We start from the raw sequence: 23,979 nt of genomic DNA, 5'->3' as shown, positions 1-23,979 counted from the left end.
GCAGAGATAATTAAACATGGTTTACACATTACAAGGCAAGCAATGTGGAGACTAAAACTAATTGAAAACAGAACATATAGAGTAATATGTGCACATAAAAATAGGGATGTATGTATAAGTTTTTTGTTTTGTTTCTTTTGTCGGTGACAATTAATATGTGCTTCTGATCCGATCAGTATGACAAAGAGAAATAAATAAACACCTTAAGGTAAAATAGAGAAACTTGAAAGCCTAGATTTGGTGACATGTTTAAGTGTGTCATGTGGTGAGGAAGCAGAATTCGGTGGCTAAGCAATGGTGGGAGTACAACAGACCTTCGCTAGACCTCATTCGGCTTGCTCATAAACATCTCATTTGGTAGTAAAAGAAAAAGAGTTGGAGGTAGGACTTTATTATTCTCCCTCATCAATTGCAAGCGTGTGTACACACACAGGCAAATATAGGCAAAAACATATGTGACACCCACACACCTATACACTAACCACAGAACAGGCTTGCTGCTCTGACACTTCCAGGGACCACACACTGCCTCACAGCAGTAAGTCTCACAGTTGTCACATATGGTAGACAAGGCAGACAAGTACATGGAGCAGGGCTGTAAAATACTCATGCTTAGATATTTCTCATAGAATGTAGAATGCAGCATCAATAGTGTGGACCTGGCTAAATGCTGGTGCTATATAAACAGGAGTTGGCCAACAACCTCAGGAAAATCCACAAAACTAAGAAAGATTAAGTGTATCACTGAAATAAGAATTAACCTGTTTATACTTAACACCAGCTTACCTTCACATTTAAGGCTTGGGAAGTGGAGTTACTATTTTTTTTTGTCAGTCTAAATAATAGCATAAATAATAAAGTAATGAAAGATGAGAATGATATGAACCACTTGTCTGAGATATCAAATAAAACATAAAAGCTTATAAAACAACATGCAGGAAATAAGTGAAACCAAATCAATGAAGGGAGTTTCTAGTGTTGATCTAAAATTAAAATGAAGTGAGAGAAAATTTGCAATAAGTGAATAGCCTGGACAGTAATGCAGTAACCCTTGTGGTCTTGAAATAAAAATCGATATGCAATAGTGGGACTCTCGGGTCTTGCGCCGTAACCTGCATAACAATTGGCTCCCTACTGGACCGCTAGTGCACCAGGTTATATATAGTTGGCGTTAGGTACAGTATGCTATTCAAATAACAAAAGATTTTGCAAATCTGTTGCTAACCACCTGAATAATCTCTTAGGTGACCACACACACACACACACACACACACACACACAGACAGAGTTACAACTGATAAGTGAAGTCATAGTAAATAAACAGTACAGTATTCTGCCAAATAGTATGACAAAAAATCCTCACTGTGTGGACGAACTATTCTGACACACTAGTTCAGACGTAGTGCATAGTAAAGAATTATAAAAAGCTGTCTGCATGTCAGACAAGCCAAGCAGAGGAACTCCTGGGACATACCCCCCATTCAGCAAAGGAAAAAAGTCAAAGAGAAAGGTTTATACAAATGAATATTGGACGCACCAGTGCCACTTTAAAATGGACAACGATAAAATCCTTAACGCCACAGCTGCTTCAGGGCAACTCTATACTAAACATCCCTCTCTTTCACAAGCATGGGAAACGCATAAGTGCCTTCTAAAATATAATTCATATTTCATAAACATTTATTGTATGCACAAACCAAGGCCTGAATGGAGAGACGAAATTCACATGCAATCCGATACTGAATCCTGCGCACTGGCCATATGCTTCTGCTTTTTTCATTTGCGTGTTTACTCCAGAGTTTGTGGCACTAATAAGAGTCAAACTGTCTATTGCATTTTGGCATTTTAGAAGTATTCCGTTCGACTCTGGGAGTATAGATAGAGTTTTCATAAGGTTTTCAGTGACTTTTTGTTTTGGTTTAAGGCTATTTCGTTTACCACTTCTTCCGACTTCAAGAGAAAGTGATCTTTCAAATGGATCTCTGTGTCTCTGTGAAAGTTTGTACATTTTACCAATAATAAAATCTGTGTATAAATAAGTACAGATATAAGCTTAAGATAAATATGTCTAACATAAAGTCTTATTGGAGAATCATATGAATAATAAATTAACAAGCACTATATTATTTTCATAACATAAAACAAAGTGACATTAATTTTTCTCGTTTTGCATGTACTGAAATAAATTTGATTGTGAACGTGACCAAAAATAATAAGCTGTAGAAAAGAGCTGTAAAAAAAAAATACTACTGGGTTTGTAGATACATTAATTATTTTCATTTAATAAGTTTCAGAACGCTCATATAAAATACAATACGAACTATGATGGAGTATACAAAAAAAGAGCAGAAATTAAGTTAGATTGTGATTATTGTATACTCTCTTAGATTAAAATAGTAAAATAATAAGAAAAAAGAAAAATAAGAAAAAGAAGCAGGATTAAAAAAAACATATACGATCATTTAAGTCGTCTCTTTCTGATATATATATATGTATGGATAAAATGTACAGACACCCACTAACTTTCTCTCTGTGTATGTTTGTCCGGCTGTCTGTCACACACACACACACACACACACACACACACACACACAGAGGAAGCGAGAGAGAGAGAGAGAGAGAGAGAGAGAGAGAGAGAGAGAGAGAGAGAGAGAGAGAGAGAGAGAGAGATTGGTTTGGATGGTATGTAGTTTGGCTGTGCGCTGTGCGGTTATTGTCTAAGGGGCAGAAGGTCAGTGGTGGCTGTAAGCGCTGAAAGCCAAAATGTTTTTTATTTCTATTGGACATTTGTCTCTTTTCAAAATAAAAAAAAAGGTGAGATGATAAACATTAGCTTTCATTTTTGTGATTCGTGCGACTAATATTGTTGAACATAGTCTAATTGAATAACTAACCCATAACACCCGACGGTTCTAAAGCGCGACGTGCTCCCGACTTCAACTCATATGTTACACACTTGTGTACAGATTTAATAACCTGTAACTCAAGCGCTTTCCGAATAGAAAACCTAAAGGACACTATTCTGTTATATCATACAAATTGATAATTCAAATAAGCTGCAAATGAATGGGAACCACGAATGTCTATGAAATTTAAATGAGCTTTTAATAACATTAATAGCGCACATAGTTATTATTATTATTATTATTATTATTATTATTATTATTATTATTAGTAGTAGTAGTAGTAGTAGTAGTAGTAGTACTATTATTATTATTATTATTATTATTATTATTATTATTATTATTATTACTATTATTAATAGTAGTAGTAGTAGTAATAGAGTAATAGAATTTTGTAGGGAGTCTGCTAAAACTGCACTGCAATTCATTATTATTGGCTTAGATTATTATTATTATTATTATTATTATTATTATTATTAGTAGTAGTAGTAGTAGTAGTAGTTTTGTTATAAGTCTAATCATTAATATACAAATTATATAATGAATACGTTTAAATAAAAATATAATAGAAATAAATGCTTAATTATCCAGTCTATATTTCGCTTTTATTTTCCCTTTTTTTCTATTTGTTTATCTAACCAGGAATTGCACCTTCATCTATCAGATTAATTATACATTAAAAAGAAAATCTAAATATAATTGATATTTTAATAGATTTGAATACTCCGGGCAATCTGGGGGTGTTTTGATTTTTACTGTAAAAAGCCCACATTAGTTTGGGTGATAGAACATGAGGGAACATTAAACTTAAGCTTGTACTGTAGACATCCATCAGCTTTTACATTACAAACCTAAATTCCCCTTAATATTTTAAGTTAACAGATGTTAAATTATAATGTAACTGGAACGCTTATAAGATCCGGTAACGCCTTGTGTGTTAATGGTCACTAATATTAGAAAATTAACATCAGTAACTGTCTGAGTCCAAAGGTGCTATAGGAGCTGCATGCATGTGCTAGCATACAAAATCTGCGTTCTCGTCATCATTTAAAATTATCTTATATTAGTTTTCATTTGGATAAAGTTGTACAGTATTGCCGTACTGACAATGCAATTAACCTAATACATGCCTATCATTTACTATATAACTAAAAGTGGACACCGCAATGAACTTCCACAAAGTTAATATAAGTCTATAGCGCAAAATCTAAAATGGTAAATTAACACTTATCCAGTGCAGATCAGATGGATATAATAAACTTTATCAGAGTCTATATTGTATGTGTTAATTCAACAGCATAAGCTACTGCAGCAGCAGCAACAACAACAACAGCAACAAAACCAGAGTTAGTTTAAAATTTAACATTTCAGATATTGTGGATGTTGATAACAGGGAAAACGAGCACGTGGCTACATCCTGGAAGAAATGAAGAAAAGCGTATAAGTATGGAGCTGTACTTACTGCTCACGGCGTGTTGGTATCGGGGCTGGCCGTTGAGAGGGCTCTGTCCATTGAGTAAAAGTAGTGAATCCAGGGCTGAGCTGCTTGCTGTTCGCGGCTGGCGGGAATCGGCTTGGTGCAAATATCGGTCGGCTGAAATCGGCTCGGTGATATCGGCGGTTTGACACTTAGGCTGTGTGTGAGCGCGGGACTGGAAGCCAGCGTCTAAAGCAAGGAGGCGGTAGGGATGACTGGAGACAGAGCACAGTTTAAAGAGAGAGAGAGAGTGAGAGAGAGGGTGTGTGCGTGTGTGTGTGTGTGTGTGTGTGTGTGTGTGTGTGTGAGAGAGAGAGAGAGAGAGAGAGAGAGAGAGAGAGAGAGAGAGATCCGAGCAGCAAAGCGGCACAAGTTCCCCTTAACGGAAGTGCGGTCTGTTTTTGTCAGCCGCGAGCTCGAGCGACTAGTTCGTGAGCGCGGTGCGAGGAGACAGACCGCGCGCGCGACAATCCGACTGTCCTTCTAGTGTGCGCGAAAACGAAAAGAAAGGAAGAAGATTAGGTGGTTGCTACTCAAAGGCGACAAATAACAGCAGAAGTCTCTTCTTCGACATAAAAGATCGAGGTCGGCCGCGTGTGAGTGTGTGTCACTTTCAATCTCTCCCGTGCCAGCGGAGCGCTGACTGACAGAGCGCAGGAGGGACTCTGTGTGTGTGTGTGTGTGTGTGTGTGGTGTGTGTGTGTGTGTGTGTGTGTGTGTGTGAGAGAGAGAGAGAGAGAGAGAGAGAGAGAGGGAGGGGGTCAGATCCAGTTTATTAATCCCATACATGCCCTCTTGGCAATAAAACTCCATAGAGTTACACTGTGATCATTTTATGTGGTCTTCGCTTGCTTTTTTTCATCTTCACACAATAACTGGACCTGAACACTTGAACAGCCTTTCACTATCTTAGATTAATATGTTATCTGGTTATTGAGTGCAAACATTAGTAATACTTTCCCCCCGCAGGTTAAGAAGTAATTGGCCTTATGCAATCGACTGTTAATATGACTTAAATCAGAGGATGATCAACTGCTTGTGTTGCGCTCTGTCGCCCCGTATTCACATCCCAGTTAATAGAAAACCATAATACCCGTCATTTTCCCCCAGGACACTGGTAAGGTTAAAAAAAATCTCGTTTGCATTTGGAAAGGATTCGAATGAGAGTCGAACATTCTCTCTCTCTCTCTCTCTCTCTCTCTCTCTCTCTCTCTCTCTCTCTCTCTCTCTCTCTCTCTCTCTCTCTCTCTCTCTCCATATCTTTTTGCCCAGGTTAAGCCCATTAAATTGTTATAAACAATTTACTAAAATATCATCTCTTCTGTCTACCATAATGTCCTGTTGTTAATATGGCAATCAGGACGTAGACGAAAGTTGGCTGAAACAACATCATGCAGAAACCTGAAATAAAATATCGCCATTAAATCCAAAACGTTTTAAACATCTCAAAATATTTCTTATAGCTTCACACCTGTCTGAAAATGAGACCCAAAGCATTTCCAGCTCAAAATAAATTAGATCGAACCCCGTTTAGCATCCAAGCATACAATAAGAGCCTCTCTGATCAATTCACACAATCCACCACGGTCACGCAAAATAGACCTTACCTTCTTTAAAAGTGACTCCAGATGCTCGCGATCATTTCACTGAGCTACACAACTGTGAATGTGCTGAGAGGTGGAATAAGCGGACTGTAATATGTCTGATTCTTCAGCATCATCCCACACTATTGGCTATCCGATGATTATAGGTTATTAAAAGGCGATAATAATATGTCCACCATATGAAGACTACAGAGTATTTACCAGCACAAAGTGATGTCAGGATAATAAGCGCCTCGGTTCTCTCCAGTTTAGATGCCTGTCTATTATTGACGGAGAATTTGCACAAATGAGGGACGATGTTAGTTGGGGTGCGAGTGTGCGCGTATACAGCAGAAATTTCTACAGCAAAAATGTGTGAAATGACTTTCCCCTCCTTTATCAGATACAAAATAATCCCCAGCGCGATGTTTTAGGTGGTCCAGCGTATGTAAATTTGCAACGTAAAACTGTACCATGATTCTAAGATAAAACCTGAGGATCAAACACTGAACTGTTGACACAGTTCACATCTATGCATGCCAAAGCCAGTAAATCAACATGCTGTGGTTTCTGTCTCTTAAAAAAAACTTCACAAATGAGCTTTCTTGTTCATTCCAGTTCAAGCTTTCGTAAACATGCTAATGCATTAGAAACGGATCGTCAAGCTGTTAACCTGAACCAAAATTAAAAGCCGATTTCTGAAATACTTTGCTAAAATAGCTTCTTCATGCTGGAATCTAACAAAATAAATGGTTTTGATTACGTATAAGGTATATAAAATTAATTTTTCGTTAAAAAAAGAAGAACAACGACAACACAATCACCTCCACTACCACCACCAATAACAACAACAACAACAATAATAATAATAATAATAATAATAATACACAAAAACGACTGTCATAATAATAATAATAATAACAACAACAATAATAATGATTATTATTGTTGTTGTTATTATTATTATTATTATTTTTATTTTTATTATTATTATTATTATTATTATTATTTTATTATTATTATTATTATTATTATTATTATTATTAGTAGTAGTAGTAGTAGTAGTAGTAGTAGTAGTAGTAGTAGTAGTCAATTAGGGAATTACTAATTAATAATTGGTTACTCATCCGTTCGATTACTACATTTAATTGCGACTTTTTTATATATTATATTATATTATATTATATTATATTATATTATATTATATTATATTACAAGTCATATGATGGAATTTCTATCCAGTTCGCTGTCAGTAATGCCTATGTGTCACCTGGCTGGTTTTCAAAAAACCTGTCCTTTAACGGCAGCTTTAATATCGCATCAAACCTTTAATGCTTATTTTTTATTTTTTATTGTTATATTAAAATATGGAATATTTCCCAATAACGGTAACAAACATTTGACATAAAACGTGGATCCGGTCGTAAGTAATATTGATCAGAAAAGGAGCATATAATTCAGAAAAGATAGCAGGATATCAGAAAAAGAAAGGTAATTAAGTTATTTGTGTTTTAGAAAAGGATTTATAAATAGATTTTCTGCAAGATGCGTTTCGTTGTTTGGGCGTTTTACCTGATTGAGTGGGGTTTAATATCAATTAAAATCACATTAAAATATCACGCCTTCGACAGTCTAAGTTGTGGATCATTTGACTGCTTACAAAACAGCAAACTCTTTTGACGGGAGAAAGTTAATCGGTGTAATTAACATGATTAAATATTATTATTATTATTATTATTATTATTATTATTATTATTATTATTATTAGTAGTAGTAGTAGTAGTAGTAGTAGTAGTCATTTTTTTTTGTTGATGTTGTTGTTGACAGTAATTGTCTGGTGGTTAAAGCACAGCGGGGCAAAAATCCACTGTCTCAGAATGAACACTTGAACATAAGCCTGGTGAAATAGGCCCAAGCTGGATGAAACAGCTGGATGACACCGATATGCTGCTCCACGACCACATCTGTTTTTTCCAATCTCATAATCTAAGGCATTTTTTGAAAATGCGCAAATACATTCACACATACATACATACATACATACATACATACATACATACATACATACATACATACATACATACATACATACATACATGGGCTATAAAAGTCGCTGGAAAGATTTATATTAAATAAACCTAAGTATATATATTTTTTGTAATCTATTGGTAAAATCTGCACGCTAAACTCAAGTTTTTACTTTTCAAATGTATTCTGTCATCAGCCCAGTATATTATTACAACCCGTAACGCTTTTTGCAGTGACTAATCGTTGAAAGTGTTGCCTTTCCTTTCTTTGCTTTTATCTGATATACTAGCTGGTCTGTGAAGACGTATGTATTACATTTAAGACCTTTTACTTTTATGCACTCCAAAATTGTATTACTTATTCTCGATGCCAACACCGATGATTTTTAAATACATATTTTATAGTCAGTATTTTGACTCTACATGCTTTATAGAAGAAGTGTCAGAGTCCAGTCCCGAAGGTCATCACGAAACCTCATTCTAACTTGAAGTTTCATTATTAATGAGTGATTTTTATACGGATAGTAATAAATGTGCTGATTTTGGTTGTGTGTGTTAGAGGAGTCAATACATCTCTGTATGGCAGCGATGCTCTATGAATTGAGACTGTTGCTATATACATGTTTTTCTTCCCTTTTTTAACGAATATCATTTGTAATTCATTACTGTTTGATGCTCTTCATATATAATTATGGATTATTGAAATTAAATATATTCAAACACAAAAACTGTCTTGTACATGCTTAGGTTACATTTTGTCCCTCTGGAGAAAGCTCTGATGAAAATTTCTGTGAACCCAAAAAAACTCAGAAAGGCTTTCCAAGTACAACTCTGTGAGGAAGAGAGGAATCCACAACTCTAAACAGAACCACTGAGGAATACTTGACTGGCTGTGTTTTAAAGACTGTGGTGCATTTGTTAATAAAACTAATCCAAGCACAATCCAGCAGAGCTTTTGTTTGTTAGGCCTATAATATAATATTACCGATGTAAAAATATTTTACATATGTAAGATATAAATTACATTTACTGTATAAAAATAACTTAAATGCTTGAACCATGCAGCTACATCTTTTTTTTAGTGTGGCTTAATAATAATAATAATAATAATAATAATAATAATAATAATAATAATAATAATAAGAAGAAGAAGAAGAAGAAGAAGAAGAAGAAGATAAAAAAGCGGAAGAAGTACCTTTACCTTATTTAAATCATAGTTTCTTACATTTGAGATCTTAATCTCAAACAGACAGATTCCTAAGTTTAATGCAAGTATGTTATTATCTTCATCACACATTTTTCTGGAGACCTTCCTGTCTATTTCACTCCATGTCCCACTTCTGCTATATCAATAGTCATGTTTTTAATCACATGGCTTCAGTACCAGCTCTGTCTCAAATTTAATAGACTACCCAAGGCTCAGTTTCTGATAATCGTGTAAAGTCATAAGTAGCCTACATATTTGCCTTGTGTGCTGGTGACCCAGATGAAGAACTACATTTACGGTTGAACGTGTGTAACGATGCACTAGCATGCACCCCACAGCAGGGGAGGAGCTTGTAGCAGAACATCATGATGGTTTCGCCACGTTTGTACAATCATGTGCATTTAATGCTATTTCCCGTAATTACAAAAAATAACTTTTTTCTTTTTTAACTTTCTAACTATTATAATGAAAACACATTTTTTGTAGCCTTTGGAACCCACAAAAATCATGTTACATACAATATTCTTCTACATTGAAAAACCTAAAACGTCTACAGTTTTGAGCATCAGGTACATCATTTGAGAAAAAAGCTTAGTTAACAGCAATGTCGACTCTATTTCTACGCCTATAAGAAATAAATACACAGATGCCCTTATTTAAATCAAATTAAACTGATTTATAAAGTCTCCCAACCTGTAGGCCTACTGAATAATACTTATACTATACAAATCTATACAGTCACATAATGACGTTATCATGTCAGATTACAACCGATTAAAATACATGAAAAATGTGAGTGATGCTATACCCAAGTCTGATTAGGACAGAGGAAAGTCGGAAAACAGCACAATCTAGTGTTCGGTGTAGGAACTAAACTTTGACTGCCAGCACAAAGACACACACACACACACACACACATACACACACACACGGACACGGACACACATTGAACTGTATTTTAATTATCCATTTTAATAATCGTATTAATCCTAAATGCTTATTATTTACATAGTTTTTTTCCCTCCTAAACATATTGGTATAGATTGCAGAAATGGCCGTCAAACATAAATCGAAACTTGAAAAGAAGGATAACATATGTTTCGCCTAACAAATATACTTTACATAATCATTACAAAACGAAAAAAAAAATGGGAAAAAAAGTGTAGAAAGTTTTGAAAGAAAGAGAAAGAAAACAAAGAAAACAAACTAATTGTTTGGAAATAAAGGGAAAAACATTGATAATAATAATAATAATAATAATAATAATAATAATAATAATAATAATAATAATAATAATAATTCTCCTATTTAGATGATAAAAGTACACATCTCAGTTAGAGTGGACAAACGGAGGCGAAGAGGAGGTTAAATGTGTTAATCTTTTCTGGGTTAGCAAGGAGAGTGGAGGTGTCAGAGAGTCGTGCTTTACCTCACTTTTAATTAGCACCGAAAGCGATTAACGACAGCAGAAGCGGCAGCGATTGAGCTCGTAACCTCCTCCACTGAAATGAGGCGCTTTAAATACAGACTCTGTACCTAGCACCCTGATCTAAATGATATCTAGAAAACAACGTCTTTAAATCAGTTAGGATATATTATTGTCGCTTTTGTTTTCTTTAGATCGTTATTATGCGACATACTGTTTTATGTTTTATATATGGTTTACTGAATTTTAAAGAATGCTTCGAGTTTTCTACTCTTTTTCACTCTATGTATTTTTACGCCTTTGGCCAGTTTATTAAATAAACTCACATAAGGCCTTAGTCATAGCCTCCGATGTCTTGAGTATTAGAGACAGATCTTATATGTCTGTGCTCCGTTTCTCCCTGCTCTTGTCTGTACACATATTAGACGGCTAGACAAATGACCGGCTAAAATGATATTTTCCCAAATAATGTTTTCTCAATAGTTAGGGTCCATTTATGTTTTAAATGAGATTAATATGAGAGGCAGCGGCGCAGAAGAACCTCCAACCTCAACAAATTACCTCCTTTAAGAGGTCACGGCTCACACCATCCAAACGCTTTAGACTCGCACTAATCGGTCAACCCCGACCCGTAAACTGCATCGACAGTAACAATAGTGATAACAACTTAACAACTTATAATAATAATAATAATAATAATAATAATAATAATAATAATAATAATAATAACAACAACAACAACAACAACAATAAGTGTTGTTGTTGTTGTTGTTATTATAATAATAATAATAATAATAATAATAATAATAATAATAATTATTATTATTATTATTATTATTATTATCGCATTACAATTATTCTAAAAGAAATTGCCCTCATACGGAAAATACTAATATATGCATTAATTGTATAGAGCAGACAAAATATACCAGAAGATCGATGAATATCCTATAAGCTTGGCAGTAATGGCAATACTTAACTAAAGACATAGTGGATTAAAATCAGAGGAATCCGCTGTAATTATGCATTATTTAATGCAATTTTATTAATTTCATTATTACTTACATTTCTTATCGTTAGATCATTCATACATATTGTGCACATATTTGCACAATTAAATTATGCCATGAAGACATCAGCAAACGAGTGTCTACAAAACCTAACAATAAATTATTTAGATATTTAATTCAGCTTCGCAGACTGTTCAACCTTAACTAAGAGTATGGTTGGGTTTCTCACGTTTTTTCCAGCATCAGTGAGAGCAAATTAAAGCATAACGAAAACCGAATTCTAAAACCCTAAAGCTCTGCACTTTCCTGCGCTCCAAGTGACTTTGAGTTGAAATTAAATCCGCTTGAGCTAAACGCGACAAGCAGAGAGGGTCGGGGCTCCAATACTCTGCACTGTGTCATCGGCCACAAGTGTTTGACAGCTGAAATTATCTGTAAATACTTCATTAATGTACGTATGAGTTAGCCGTTCTACCTTATGCCCTACACCTCTGCTAAGATATAGCAAACGAGAACAGACTAGAAACAAAACTGGCTCGTGTTTTGAGGGACCCAAACTGTTTTAATTATTCCCCAATGAATTGTGTAAATTATGCTATTCAGGGAAAAATGGACCCAAAAGAAGTGTTTAATTTGCCTATAATATGTTACTGTTTTGAGTGGTTTCTGATCCATTTGCAAACGAATTCATCTTTATTTTTCATCTACTGTATGTTTCACCGTCTAACATAATCGGTGGATAAAATAGACTAGGCTCACGTTAAATATATAATGTGTGCACTATTCTGGTAACCTCGATGTTTATAAATAATTATACAAACAGGGTTCATAGCATTTTGCAAGTTCTTTTCCACTCCTACTCTACCTCTACTGGATATTACCATGCAAATCACAAGGTGATCAAGAAGCAAATGTCAGGTTTACTTCCTTGTCTCTGCCTGAGATCTTGGCTATAATTTAGACATGTAGTACATGTGTGTTATCACATATATTCACATATATCCACACATTTGATATATATCCAGTATTACAGTAATATGAATGATTCATGATTCAATGATTCAACTAGTAGTTAAACAACAAATCATTTCAGAAGAACCCTTTGTTCTAAATGCATGCACTCAGTCACTTGTATAGCATTTTCCTTGCCTTGTTAGCCGAAGTTCATTTATTCTAATATCATCTTAAAAATGTTGAACTGATAGGACCATGATCCAGGTCTCAAATCACCTGCTTACTTATTGTTTAATCAGTTTTCTCCTAGCACTTTGTACTCCTATCTTTTCTCAGTAAGGTCTTCATCTGTCTGAAAACTGCTGAAAACTCACATGTCTAGACAAAGGATCAACGTTGACACAGACAGATGCACTAGACCAAGTGAGAATGTAAAGGTCCTTATCAGCTAATGAGGGTAGTTAGTGAGGTTAGAGGTTGAAAGGAAATGTTTAAAGCTAGTGATGCTAATGCTATAGATGGAGTCAGTAAATTCAGAAGGGTCAGAGTCCATTGCTTCAGTCCTGGACAGCAAGGAAAAAAATGTATTCTGCTTTCTCATGCAGGAAAACGCACAGAAAACTAAGCACATTGCTGAGACACGTGAGCAATTAAATGACAACGTTTTCAATACAGGCCACGAACCCAAACATCATGTGCACTGGTGCAAAATCTAGGCTGAAGGCACTAGAAAAGTGTGTCAAAAAATCTTGGACACTGTAGACATCTTAGAGACATAAAACTTTTAGAACAAAGATGCTTCTAATTTTGCTTTGTTCAGACAAATAAACTTCAAATTGTAAATATGAAATTTTTGAAAATCTTTAGTTTTACCTTTACTTTTAGCCACCCAGTTTATTTTCAAAAACATCCAAACAAGGGCTATGTGCTTATTACTTACCACGTTACATCAGAATGGAGGGGTTGTTAAGAATGCATTGGATTTGTCTTCCCAGCTGGCTTCCTTGACTTGCATGCGTTTCACTGAATGCATGACTGACAGGAGAATGGCCTTGTGGGTAAACAAAATGGGTGTACAACTTTGAAGATCTGAATGCGGAACTTCCCATGACTGTTAGTGTCAATCATTTACTGCCAGTCACCGCAAAAAGACAGTCACAACATTGTAAATGCCTCAGGTTTGCTTGTCGCAAAGCAGACAGACACCAGCGAAAGCACCTGATTACCCACTGCTGCATGCAAATTAATGATGAAATTGATTAAGGCATATTGTGAGGTAGTCCATGAACCTGAGGTTTGAGGTTGATGAAAGGAGGCTGTTGGGGGAGTGGCTGTGGAATCCAAAGAGGAGACGGAGAAGGAGGAGGCCGTATTTGTTTAAGTAGGGAAGGTCACAATCAGTGAGCTGCATCTACTATTAAACATTACTGAGCCTAGCCTTTACATTCTAAATCTCTGTTGGCACTGTGAAGTTTTCCAGAGCAGTGGACTAGATTTCTGTGGCCAGAGAGACAGAGAAAGGAGGGGGAGCTGGAGCCAGGTCTATTATGTCCTTATTAAAACTCCAATCATGTCTGAGAGCTCTGGTCTAAAGAAACCCCCAGTCATAGCACAAGATGGAAGAATTTGATATGTCTGCTTCACCGGGATGCCACTACAGACTTCATTTTAAGTTGTTTCTATGTATGATGACATGTTTCAGCAACATAAACATGAATCATAAAATTACCTCAGAATACAACTGCACAGCATATCATAGCATATTTTAACTTGTACAAATAGTATCAATATAAACAACAACAACAACAACAACAATAATAATAGTAGCAATTATTATTATTATTAATATTATTAATATTATTATTATTATTATTATTATTAATACTAGTAATAGTTTTAACTGTTCACTCAGATAATTTATAGAGATAATAATTAACCATTTATGTATCAATTGAAAAGTAACCCACTGAATTTGACATATGAAAACCAATGAATGCTTAACAACAGATTTTCTAATATATACATTTAATAAATTATTGTGAGTCAACAGCTTTGCCATTTCCTTTTCAATGCATGAAAAGAAATTTGTCTATGCGGGGGTGGTGGTGGTGGGCTTTGAAGTGATTATATACGATAGTAATGTTTGAGGAGTTTTGATTGTCCTTAAAAGAGATTGTAAGAGTCAGAGGTCACGGTAGTCCTGTGATCCTGTGTTTGTTATTGCTTTCTTGCCCTTGGTTAGGTTAACACAGCATGGCCCACTCAACCTCCCTCAGCCTACACTGAAGAGGGAGGCGTGACCCTCTTAAAGGTGTTGACGGGACCCTGGGTCGCTAATATAAAGTGCTGAAATGTTATCCTCTCTGAGAGAGGGGAATGTGCCAAAGCACTCGCTACTACTGCAGGAGGCCATTGTGGACATCAGGGTGAGTTATTGCTCACTGCACGTGGCAGCTGAAGGGATGTTTTTATAGGGACTTGGCCTGAAAAATATAAGGACTGACCAGCTGGTTCATGATCAATACCACCTCAGCACATATTTTGAAATTTTCACCTCAGCAAAGAGACCAGGTTAGCTGAAATATAGTTTGAAGATTTTCATGTGAAATGTCTCTCAAACATCATTAGCCGTTGCCAATCCAAAGTGTTTTCTTATGCGTTTACTGGACTGTACCCTGACAGCAGCATCAAAGGCATTCCCTCCAATCATTCCATCTTGCCCATGATGGACCTCTGCAGAGCGACACAAGCTATTTCATAAACACTCGCTCTACACTGCACAAACTGCTAGATTTTTAACAGTCAGAAATAATAACCACAAATATCCATAAAAGCCCACTTTTATATACAAAGTCTCTGACCTATGTAAGTTAATCCTCCAATAACAATGAATTTAGCTGGCTCACACGTCACCAGTGCCAGCTGGGGAAAACGGATGCACTTCATTAAAAGTGACTAACCCAAACACAGGGCAGTTAAAGAAAACCTATATAATTTACAATCTACAATAATGGGCCTTTTTAAATTAATGAGGTAATGTACATCAGCATGATTATGACCATAAGATATGTCTATCATGTTGCTGACTCAATGTTCTCATCTGTTTCCCTATAGAGAATTTTAAGTGTTAATTTCTGAAAAACTGAAGGGTTCCCTGGTACTGGGGGAGCACCCCCCACAGCTCGCCCAGCTCTTTGCTAATTCTAATGTTGAACATATTGAGGTCCAGCACTCAAGACGCAGGCCCGCACCCAGGCAGAGGGGGCTGAGAGAGCCAGATAGGCCACTTAATCAGCCATTATTTATGGCCTGCGGTGGTTTAAATCAACAAGAGCAGGAACTGAGGCCAGGCCTTATGGGTTTATAACTGCTGTCAAAATAATCACATACAGATATATTCATCAGAGAGCACAGCACTTCGGTTCTACATTCCCTCAGGGCCAGCCTCAAACCTACCCCCAATATCCAGGCATTATTGGCATTGTCCCTATATTAGTATATTCATAGTTATAAATATATATTTTTTTAAGTTTTAGGTTTCTCATTTCAGCCAACACTCTTGGGACAGCATTCCCATCCTCTCTTGAATCTTGTCATTAACACTACTATCCTATCCTCTCCTCCTGCATACAGAGCATGCAGTTCTCGGCATTATGCCACAGCATGCCATCTATCAAACCATTGCTTTACTGCCAAAAGAACCACAGAGTGTGACAGGTAGGACAGTTAAAAGCACAGAGAATGAAAGTCGGTCTGATGGATTTAAAAATTATTCAGATGTTTAAATGAGATATATATATGAGAGAAGGATCTGTTTTGGGAACATTAGGCAGACTAATTTGATACAATAAAGCAGGAGAAAGAGAGAGAGAGAGAGAGAGAGAGAGAGAGAGAGAGAGAGAGAGAGAGAGATTGTATGTATGTGTACTGCTGTGCCACAGGGAGGGAAAAGATAAAGCCAGTGAGAGCTGTGATCGTGGGTGATCCAGATCCTTCCATGTGTCATTAATTAACTTAATAGCCTCCCAGCTATTTAGATGACAAAAACTCACAGATGAAGGGTGGGGTGTTTTGATCCAAATGCAGGCATGCAAATTAATGGTTAGACAACCAGCTTGGTTCCAGTTTAGCATTACACCCTCAAAGGAGGTGTTTATATCCGACACTGAATAAAATGACTGATATTAGTTCACATAATCACTATGATCATACCACACATGGGCAGTATTTATGCGGCATGTGTTTAATATAGTATTTTATTAGCAATTCCTGAAATAAACTATGTTTTATGATATTTTTAACAAGATATATATCAGGATAGTATTTTTCTATAGTTTGCAATACATTTTAGCAGAACCGAGAAGGCTATATTATAGGCTTAAAAAAAACTTTTCCAAGAATTTATATTGTATTGTGGGTGATTTGTGAGAGCTTGAACCAATGAAAGCTCTGTCAGTTATCAGATCATGCGAGGCATCACTTCATATACTTCATATCACTTCATATACAAAAACATAGGCAACATATGCTGATGCCTTTAACGAGAGCTTTAATGGTGCAGCATTACTGAACTAAATAATTACATTTGATAAATAATTACATCTGAAAAATTCAGGTTCTGACATTATAAACCTTTATGTTTTTCCTAATGTGAACAAGTAACAATTCAGACAGTGGTATACTGCACATCAAGGTGACACGGTTATATCATTTTACTCACTCACTTTCAGTTTATACTGTGTTCAGAGCCACAGTGGGTACACTGTCTATACCAGGAACCACCCCGAATGACACAATAGTCCATAGCAGGACAATATTCACACACTTTCACATCTAGGTTTAATCCAGTCAACTTACTTTATTTATTTGGAACACAGAACAAAACCAAAGTACCCAGGAACACAGGATGTGTGGAATGACGGGGTGGTTCAGTGGTTAAGGCTCTGGCCTGCTGTAAGTTTGAAAACTGGTACTACCAATGTGCCATTGTTGGCTCTTGAGCAAAATACTTAACCTACATCTGCTCAGCTCAATTGTGAATTGCTTCACATAAAAGCATCTGCCAAAATGAATAAATGGATGTATGACAAATGCAAAAAACCTAGCTGTTAAAGAATGGTGTAAGAATGCAAGGGTTCAATAAAGCAGCCAACACTTTTTTCAGACCATGGAGAACCTGGTTTCTCTCAGCAGGTCTTTGGAGGACTGTGTGGAAGCAGGGGGCGGAGGCAATCTGAAGGGTCTTGTCAAGGACAAGGCCAAAGCTGCCTCTGCTTTGTGCAACAGGAGGTGGAATTACAGCTACGGGGTGGCTAGTTTCTGCTGGCTTGGGGGTCTGCCTGGAGCCTGCACTGAGGGGATGGATAACTGATTGTGTTCTAATTTGTGGGTGAGTCTGAGGAGACAAAGCCCCTGGGAGTCTGACACAGGAGCCCAAGTGCTTGCTGACTGACAGGTTTTCCAAAACCAATCCAGAGCTCTATCGAGAGGAAGGGTGGAGAGGAGAAACAAAGGATAGGCTAATGCAGGAACTGAGAGCAGGAAGTTATGATTTATTCTGGGAGTCATAGGTGCATGAAACAGAACCTGCCAGACCAGGTTTCACACAGGAGAACCCATACAACCAAAAAGGTATGTGTTGTTTTCCCTTACATGGATGCATAACATTCTCCTCATGCTATTTACCTAATTTGACTTAGACTGATGAGAGTCATCAAGTATAGTCCCCAAAGCTTTTTAAATGGCAGGGCAATTAACTACCACACACTTATCATGTTGGACACAAAAGTATACTCACTCTCTTACTCACTGGTCCCTGGATATATCTCTGGAAGATGGAATTAAATAAATACAATTTTCTACAAATATTTCAATAATAAATTTGTGAAACAAGGATTTTATTTTATTTTTTTACAAACTTTGGTCTTATGACCTGTTCATATTACCATGACCATATGACAATTTATCTATAGGATGTGTAAAATCTGTTATCCAATCTAATAAGCTGACCTCATAAATGTTCCAAACGTTTTCACTCATATCCTGCTTTAATTATTTGCCCACGAATGCCACCAATGTGGGCTTCTGCATTTTTTTGGCAATGGGTAATGGGGTTTACATTCATGTATGAGATAATGCGAGTTGTAGGCAATTCGTCTTAACTGCACAAATGAGCAATAAAACAATGAGACAATTTCTTGAAGATGTCGCTACATCTTAAGAGTTATCAATAACACTGAATGTCAAAGTGGGGTCCATGAAGCAGATTTATTATTTTAGGTTGTTACCTTGGTACGAATCCCAACTTTACTATTATAAAAGATTATTATTATATTTGTTATTGAGTTCTTATTAGAGTATTTAACTGGTGCCTTGAAGTAAATGGTTTTAATCCAAACCACAATAACTCAAAAAAAAGGAGGTATATAAATAAAGTCATTTTGGGCCTAATCTGTTCTGTCAGTTGAAAGCTTAAGAATGGAAACCCCTATGCGTCCAATAAATAGATGAAATAGGAGGGTTTTAAATAACGTTCATGAAATCTATACTGAAGAGGTTTAGAACCCCAGATCTTAAAGACAGAATAGTTTCACATTATTCAAAAAGGGTTCTTAAACTTTTTTAGATCCATATATAAATGTGTTGACCTTCTGTCTAAGAGTTAAAATAGCAACATATCTCTGAATCCATTCATCAGCCTGTGTAACAATGCATTGTCATTACTGATCCTAATAGTCTGATAATTCACGAAAGAATCCTTCAGTACAAAAACAACTGTGTATCTCAAATCACATGCCTCCATAATACAGAGCGCACGTAGTGTGCTCTCTCTGGAAAATTCCGCAAGATGCAATGTAATTTTAGTATTTAGATGATTCAGGAAACTGAATCATGAAACACTGTACTCCAGTTGTTCTATGTAGCAAAAAGGACAGATTTATTAGAAGCCCCCGTGGTATAAGATTTATAAATGGCTGATTCAGAAAGCACAGAAACTGCTTCACAGCAGACACAAATTAGGAGTAAACATTATTGGTTTTAAAAATTGATGGCTTTTCTAATAAAGGTTGTTCTGGTAAGGTTTTCTACATTGTCATTTCCAATTACTGCAAACAGTTTGGTACTAGATAGTTGAATGAATAGTGTAAGACTATAGAACAAACTGATTGCTTTAAGACAGAGCCAAAAATAGATAGTGTATGTAATGTAGTGTTTGTGGATAGAATACCCAAGCCAGGTCAATACAGAATGTACTGTATAAGTAAACCACCCTTTTAAGGACAAGAATGAATGAAAAGCTATCTTATTTCCATTGTAGCACTTAAGTACATGAATTGCACTAACCTGATTATTACTATCCTAATATAAGACACTAAACTATTCATAAAAATTGCAGATTGTTCAGATTGCACTTCATGCATGCATATATTTGCTATCAGAATACATACACACACACACACACACACACACACACACATATATATATATATATATATACACATACACATATATACACTCCCACTCAGGCAGAGGAAACTCTGTTCAAGGGCCCTGCCTGCCCAGCATCAGGCTAAGTGCTCCTGACAGCCGACCACACAGTTATTAACTGTGATCTGCCACCACAGCACCCAGGCATGGCGGCTGAGGGGAGGGCCTGAATGCTCTCCTCACCCACACAAAGACCGCTTTCACCAGTCTGCCTGCCCTCAGCACCCCTTCACTCATACTGTACTTCATGTGCACACATACTCAGACCCATTTTAATATCTCTTTTCATACAGACCTTAAGGATAAAAGACCTTTCTTAAAAACCAAGAAACAAAAAGAACCTCAGCCTGATCAACTCACTGATGGTCAGCTGGGTGAAAGAGAACCGGCAAACTCAGTGTGACTGGGATGCCATATACATGGTGTTAGGCTACTTGAAATAACCTTTGCATCAAACTGTCTGGGAGTTTTTAATCAAATCTGATGTTTTGAACACACTTGTGCAACTCCGCCTTCACTCACCACCGTCAGCCTTTCCGGAGGATGTGGACGCCAAAAAGTAGGTTGGGGCCCCGCAATGGACAAAGCTTTACATTAGGCTTTGACATTAGGATAGGAGTGGACTGGAGATGTTGTTAGGAGGTCAGGAAAGATCCATAATGACAGCTAACTATGTTTAGCCTCTGAAAGTATTTCAACAAACAGCAGCATCGTCCTCACTCTCCGAAGGGCTTCGGCGCTGTCTGGGAAAAGAAACCTCAAGCGGCTTTTTCCTGCCCGTGATTCCCAAAATTAGAGCCCACAATGTGCTGTTAAATAGTTGAGGTTTTTATTTTTTCTGCGCATCTTTGAATCAATGGGATTCTATATAGTACCATAACATGTACAGCTTTTTTATGCCGAGGGAGGCTGTGTGCACCTTCAAAGAAACGGCGGGCTAAGGACACGGCTGACATGCATTATTCCACACAAGAGGCGCCTTTTGTTTACTTCAGGCTCCCTACCACAAAATTGCAGGATTTGTCCATCAGATCTCCATTTTGAGCTGTGTCTTTTCCCAGTCTATGCTACAGTATGTTGGTTAGCACACAGATAGATAACAACAGCAGACATTTAAACTTACACATAAACTGTTAAGTGGTTTCTGATTCCCTTACAGAAAGAAGTGAATATGATACTTCTGATGAAGTGAAAGAAGTGAAATGAAAGAAGTAAATATGATACTACTTACAAGGTGTAATTTTATTAAATCCTATACTAACTGGGATATAAAAGACAAGAATCTTTGTGTAACTATGAACTGAATGTACAGTACTCTGTCTCTCATTCTCACAGACATGATTATGCACACACACAAAGTCAGACTCCATTAACCAAAACTACTGCCAAGGCAGTGAAAAGCTGAAAGTGCTGCCAAGGCAGTGTAAGCAGAGGCACTCCACCACTTCTGCCAGGAAGCTTTAACCCCTATGTGTGCCATTAAAAGCTTCACAGCCTGCCAGTGCCCCTTTGAACTCTGTGATCACATCCACTCAGCACAGGCCAGGCTCCAAGTTCAGTTCACTCAGTGACTTGCATCCTGAAGACATGTGGCATCTTTCGTTCATACAAAAGAATCCTGAGGGAAACACTGCCCACCTGTGGACAGAAACCTATAGGAACGAGGTCGTAAAAGATATACACTAGTATACCCAAATTCTATATCAGATAATCAAATAAATACAAGAATTAAACATTACTTTGTCCAAACATTAGGACCACATGAATAATATCCACAACATGAAGCAATTTCCATTAGTCAATTTTATACTCTTCTGGTGTTTTGGTGTCAGCTAGAGGTAAAACCACCAAACCCCTATTATAATGACTGAACTTGTGTGGCAGGCCACCAGATCAAATTCTTCATCCTAAATTTTTAATATAATTTTGCAGGGATGAGTCACACATGCATAAAGTAACACAATCATTAATACATGTGAACCAGTGAGGTTTGGAGTATAGTGATAAAAATTGTTTTTCAGTAGAGAATGCTCCCTCTGTTCAAAAAGCTCCTCTCCTTTTGTGGCCTGCTCTCATTTAAATAAAAAGTAATAATAAATAAATAATGTAGTACTAAGGACAATATTTTTACATATTTACATTGCTGACATTTCAATTACACCAAAATATATATTTTATATATAATAATTACTTTTACTATATAAATACGGTGCATTTTGAAATCATTCAAACTGATTAATGATTAACGATTAATGACTAACTCCAGATTAGACAAACCGTTATAGACTTAAAATGAAACAACCTCAAATTGGGAATTAGGTAAAACTTCCACCACAAGAATAACAAAAACAACACAGGAGTAACTGTGTGAGTTACCTTGAATGGTCCAGCTAGATTCTCAAGAGAACATCTCCTATGGCACAAGAATTTACCCTTGTCCTTTGTAGGGCACTACACACACACACACACACACACACACACACACACACACACACACAGACACAGACAGACACACACACACACACACACACACACACACACACACACACAGAGCTAGTGGTAATTGAGCATAGCCAATCCATCTACTGGGGTTTCTGGAAGGTGGGAATCAGAGGAATACAGAGGAAACCTACACAGACATGTGAAGAACCTGCACAGAGACTCCATACAGACAGTAATTTGAACCCCTGATCAAACCTTGGACCCTGGAGTTGTGATGTGGTAACGCTAACAGGCACCGTTCCAACTTGCCACCTTCAACTAATCCATTTAAGAATGTACTCCTCTAAGTCAGGAAAGTTTTTATAAACTTATGGTTACAGTTGGACAGTCAATTTAATGCGCGTTTGTCGCCCTCTACTGGAGACGGAGAGCCCTTACATAAGATTTCACCTGTGCATTTATTTACTTAGGCACACAGCGCACTGGATGTTTATTATACACGAATTGCTGGTTTGCACATATTGCTATAAACCTTTCTTAATTCTTACACAGATTATGTTGCTATGCTAATAAACTGTTACTCTCACACATACACAACTCTTGTTAGACAACACTTCAGACATTAGCTAATGCTGTATAAGTACAGACCATGAACCATGTCGCGAGGCATGAGGAAAAAACTGTTCTAAATATCAATTTAAGGCTTAATTTATAAAATTCGTGTTAGTGATGTCTACATTATTTTAGTTCATCTATAATCATTAGTTATGCATGTTGTCTTTAGTTTCTATTTAATCTTTTGTGAAGTTCAAAATATTGTAGAATTGCTCCTGTGTTATCCTGTGTAGAGATAATCATCTCTGTGCCCTGGTTCTCTTTTCCCAAGAGATAGCTCCTGTTACCTTGCTTGCACCACCTACCTTGGATTACACGTTGCAGCTCCTCTATATTGCATTTACAGCATTTGGACCCTTAAGACATCTTAAGAAAATGACCCATGTCCTATCTGTGAAGTGAACTGTCCACACTGTTTCCTGATATTCTTTTTTACAGATCCCTGACATAGCATTATGCAGTAATACACTGAATTTAGCTTTGCTGAGAACTTCCAATTTTGCTCTCAACTTAAAGTAGCTACCCAATTCAGATTTCTCTTTTGGATTACTACTGCAGAAGTATCAGTCACTCATGGCCTTGCTTTGTACACTTTGTTTCTACTGGCATCCAAAATAACTTTAGTCATAATTTACTCAATATTTTAGTGATTTTATCATTTATAAGGTTTTCTTTTACATTTTAGTTACACAAGCAAATAGTTACTTAAGAAAAATAACCGTTTTTTTTTTCCATATAAGCCTCATTCCTACAAACAAATATTCACCTGATCTTTTAATCAACCATTTTAACCCTAGGCTGGACATGTGGCCTGACAAGAGAAAATGTGTTTAAAAGAAAAGTCAGA

At 36.6% G+C, this 23,979-nt stretch overlaps 1 protein-coding gene across 3 annotated transcripts in view; it reads right to left on the bottom strand.

Moving 5' to 3' along the window:
• Positions 1–13,616, bottom strand: part of satb2 (SATB homeobox 2) — a 45,329-nt gene extending 31,713 nt beyond the window's left edge. The window contains exons 1-2 of one of the 3 annotated variants that reach the window (XM_060876067.1): positions 13,528–13,611; positions 4,366–4,595 (exon numbers count right to left, since the gene is read on the bottom strand). The gene's annotated coding sequence lies outside the window, so the exon portion shown is untranslated. Of the gene's footprint in view, positions 1–4,365; positions 5,063–13,527 lie in introns of those variants that run through there. The other 2 variants (XM_060876068.1, XM_060876066.1) reach the window with 2 other exon arrangements.
• Positions 13,617–23,979: the final 10,363 nt, after the last annotated feature.

Source organism: Tachysurus vachellii, chromosome 8, assembly GCF_030014155.1.
Source record: "Tachysurus vachellii isolate PV-2020 chromosome 8, HZAU_Pvac_v1, whole genome shotgun sequence".
NCBI lineage: Eukaryota > Metazoa > Chordata > Actinopteri > Siluriformes > Bagridae > Tachysurus > Tachysurus vachellii.
Note: the sequence above shows the minus strand (reverse complement) of the source record. Positions and strands in the feature narration are given on the sequence as shown.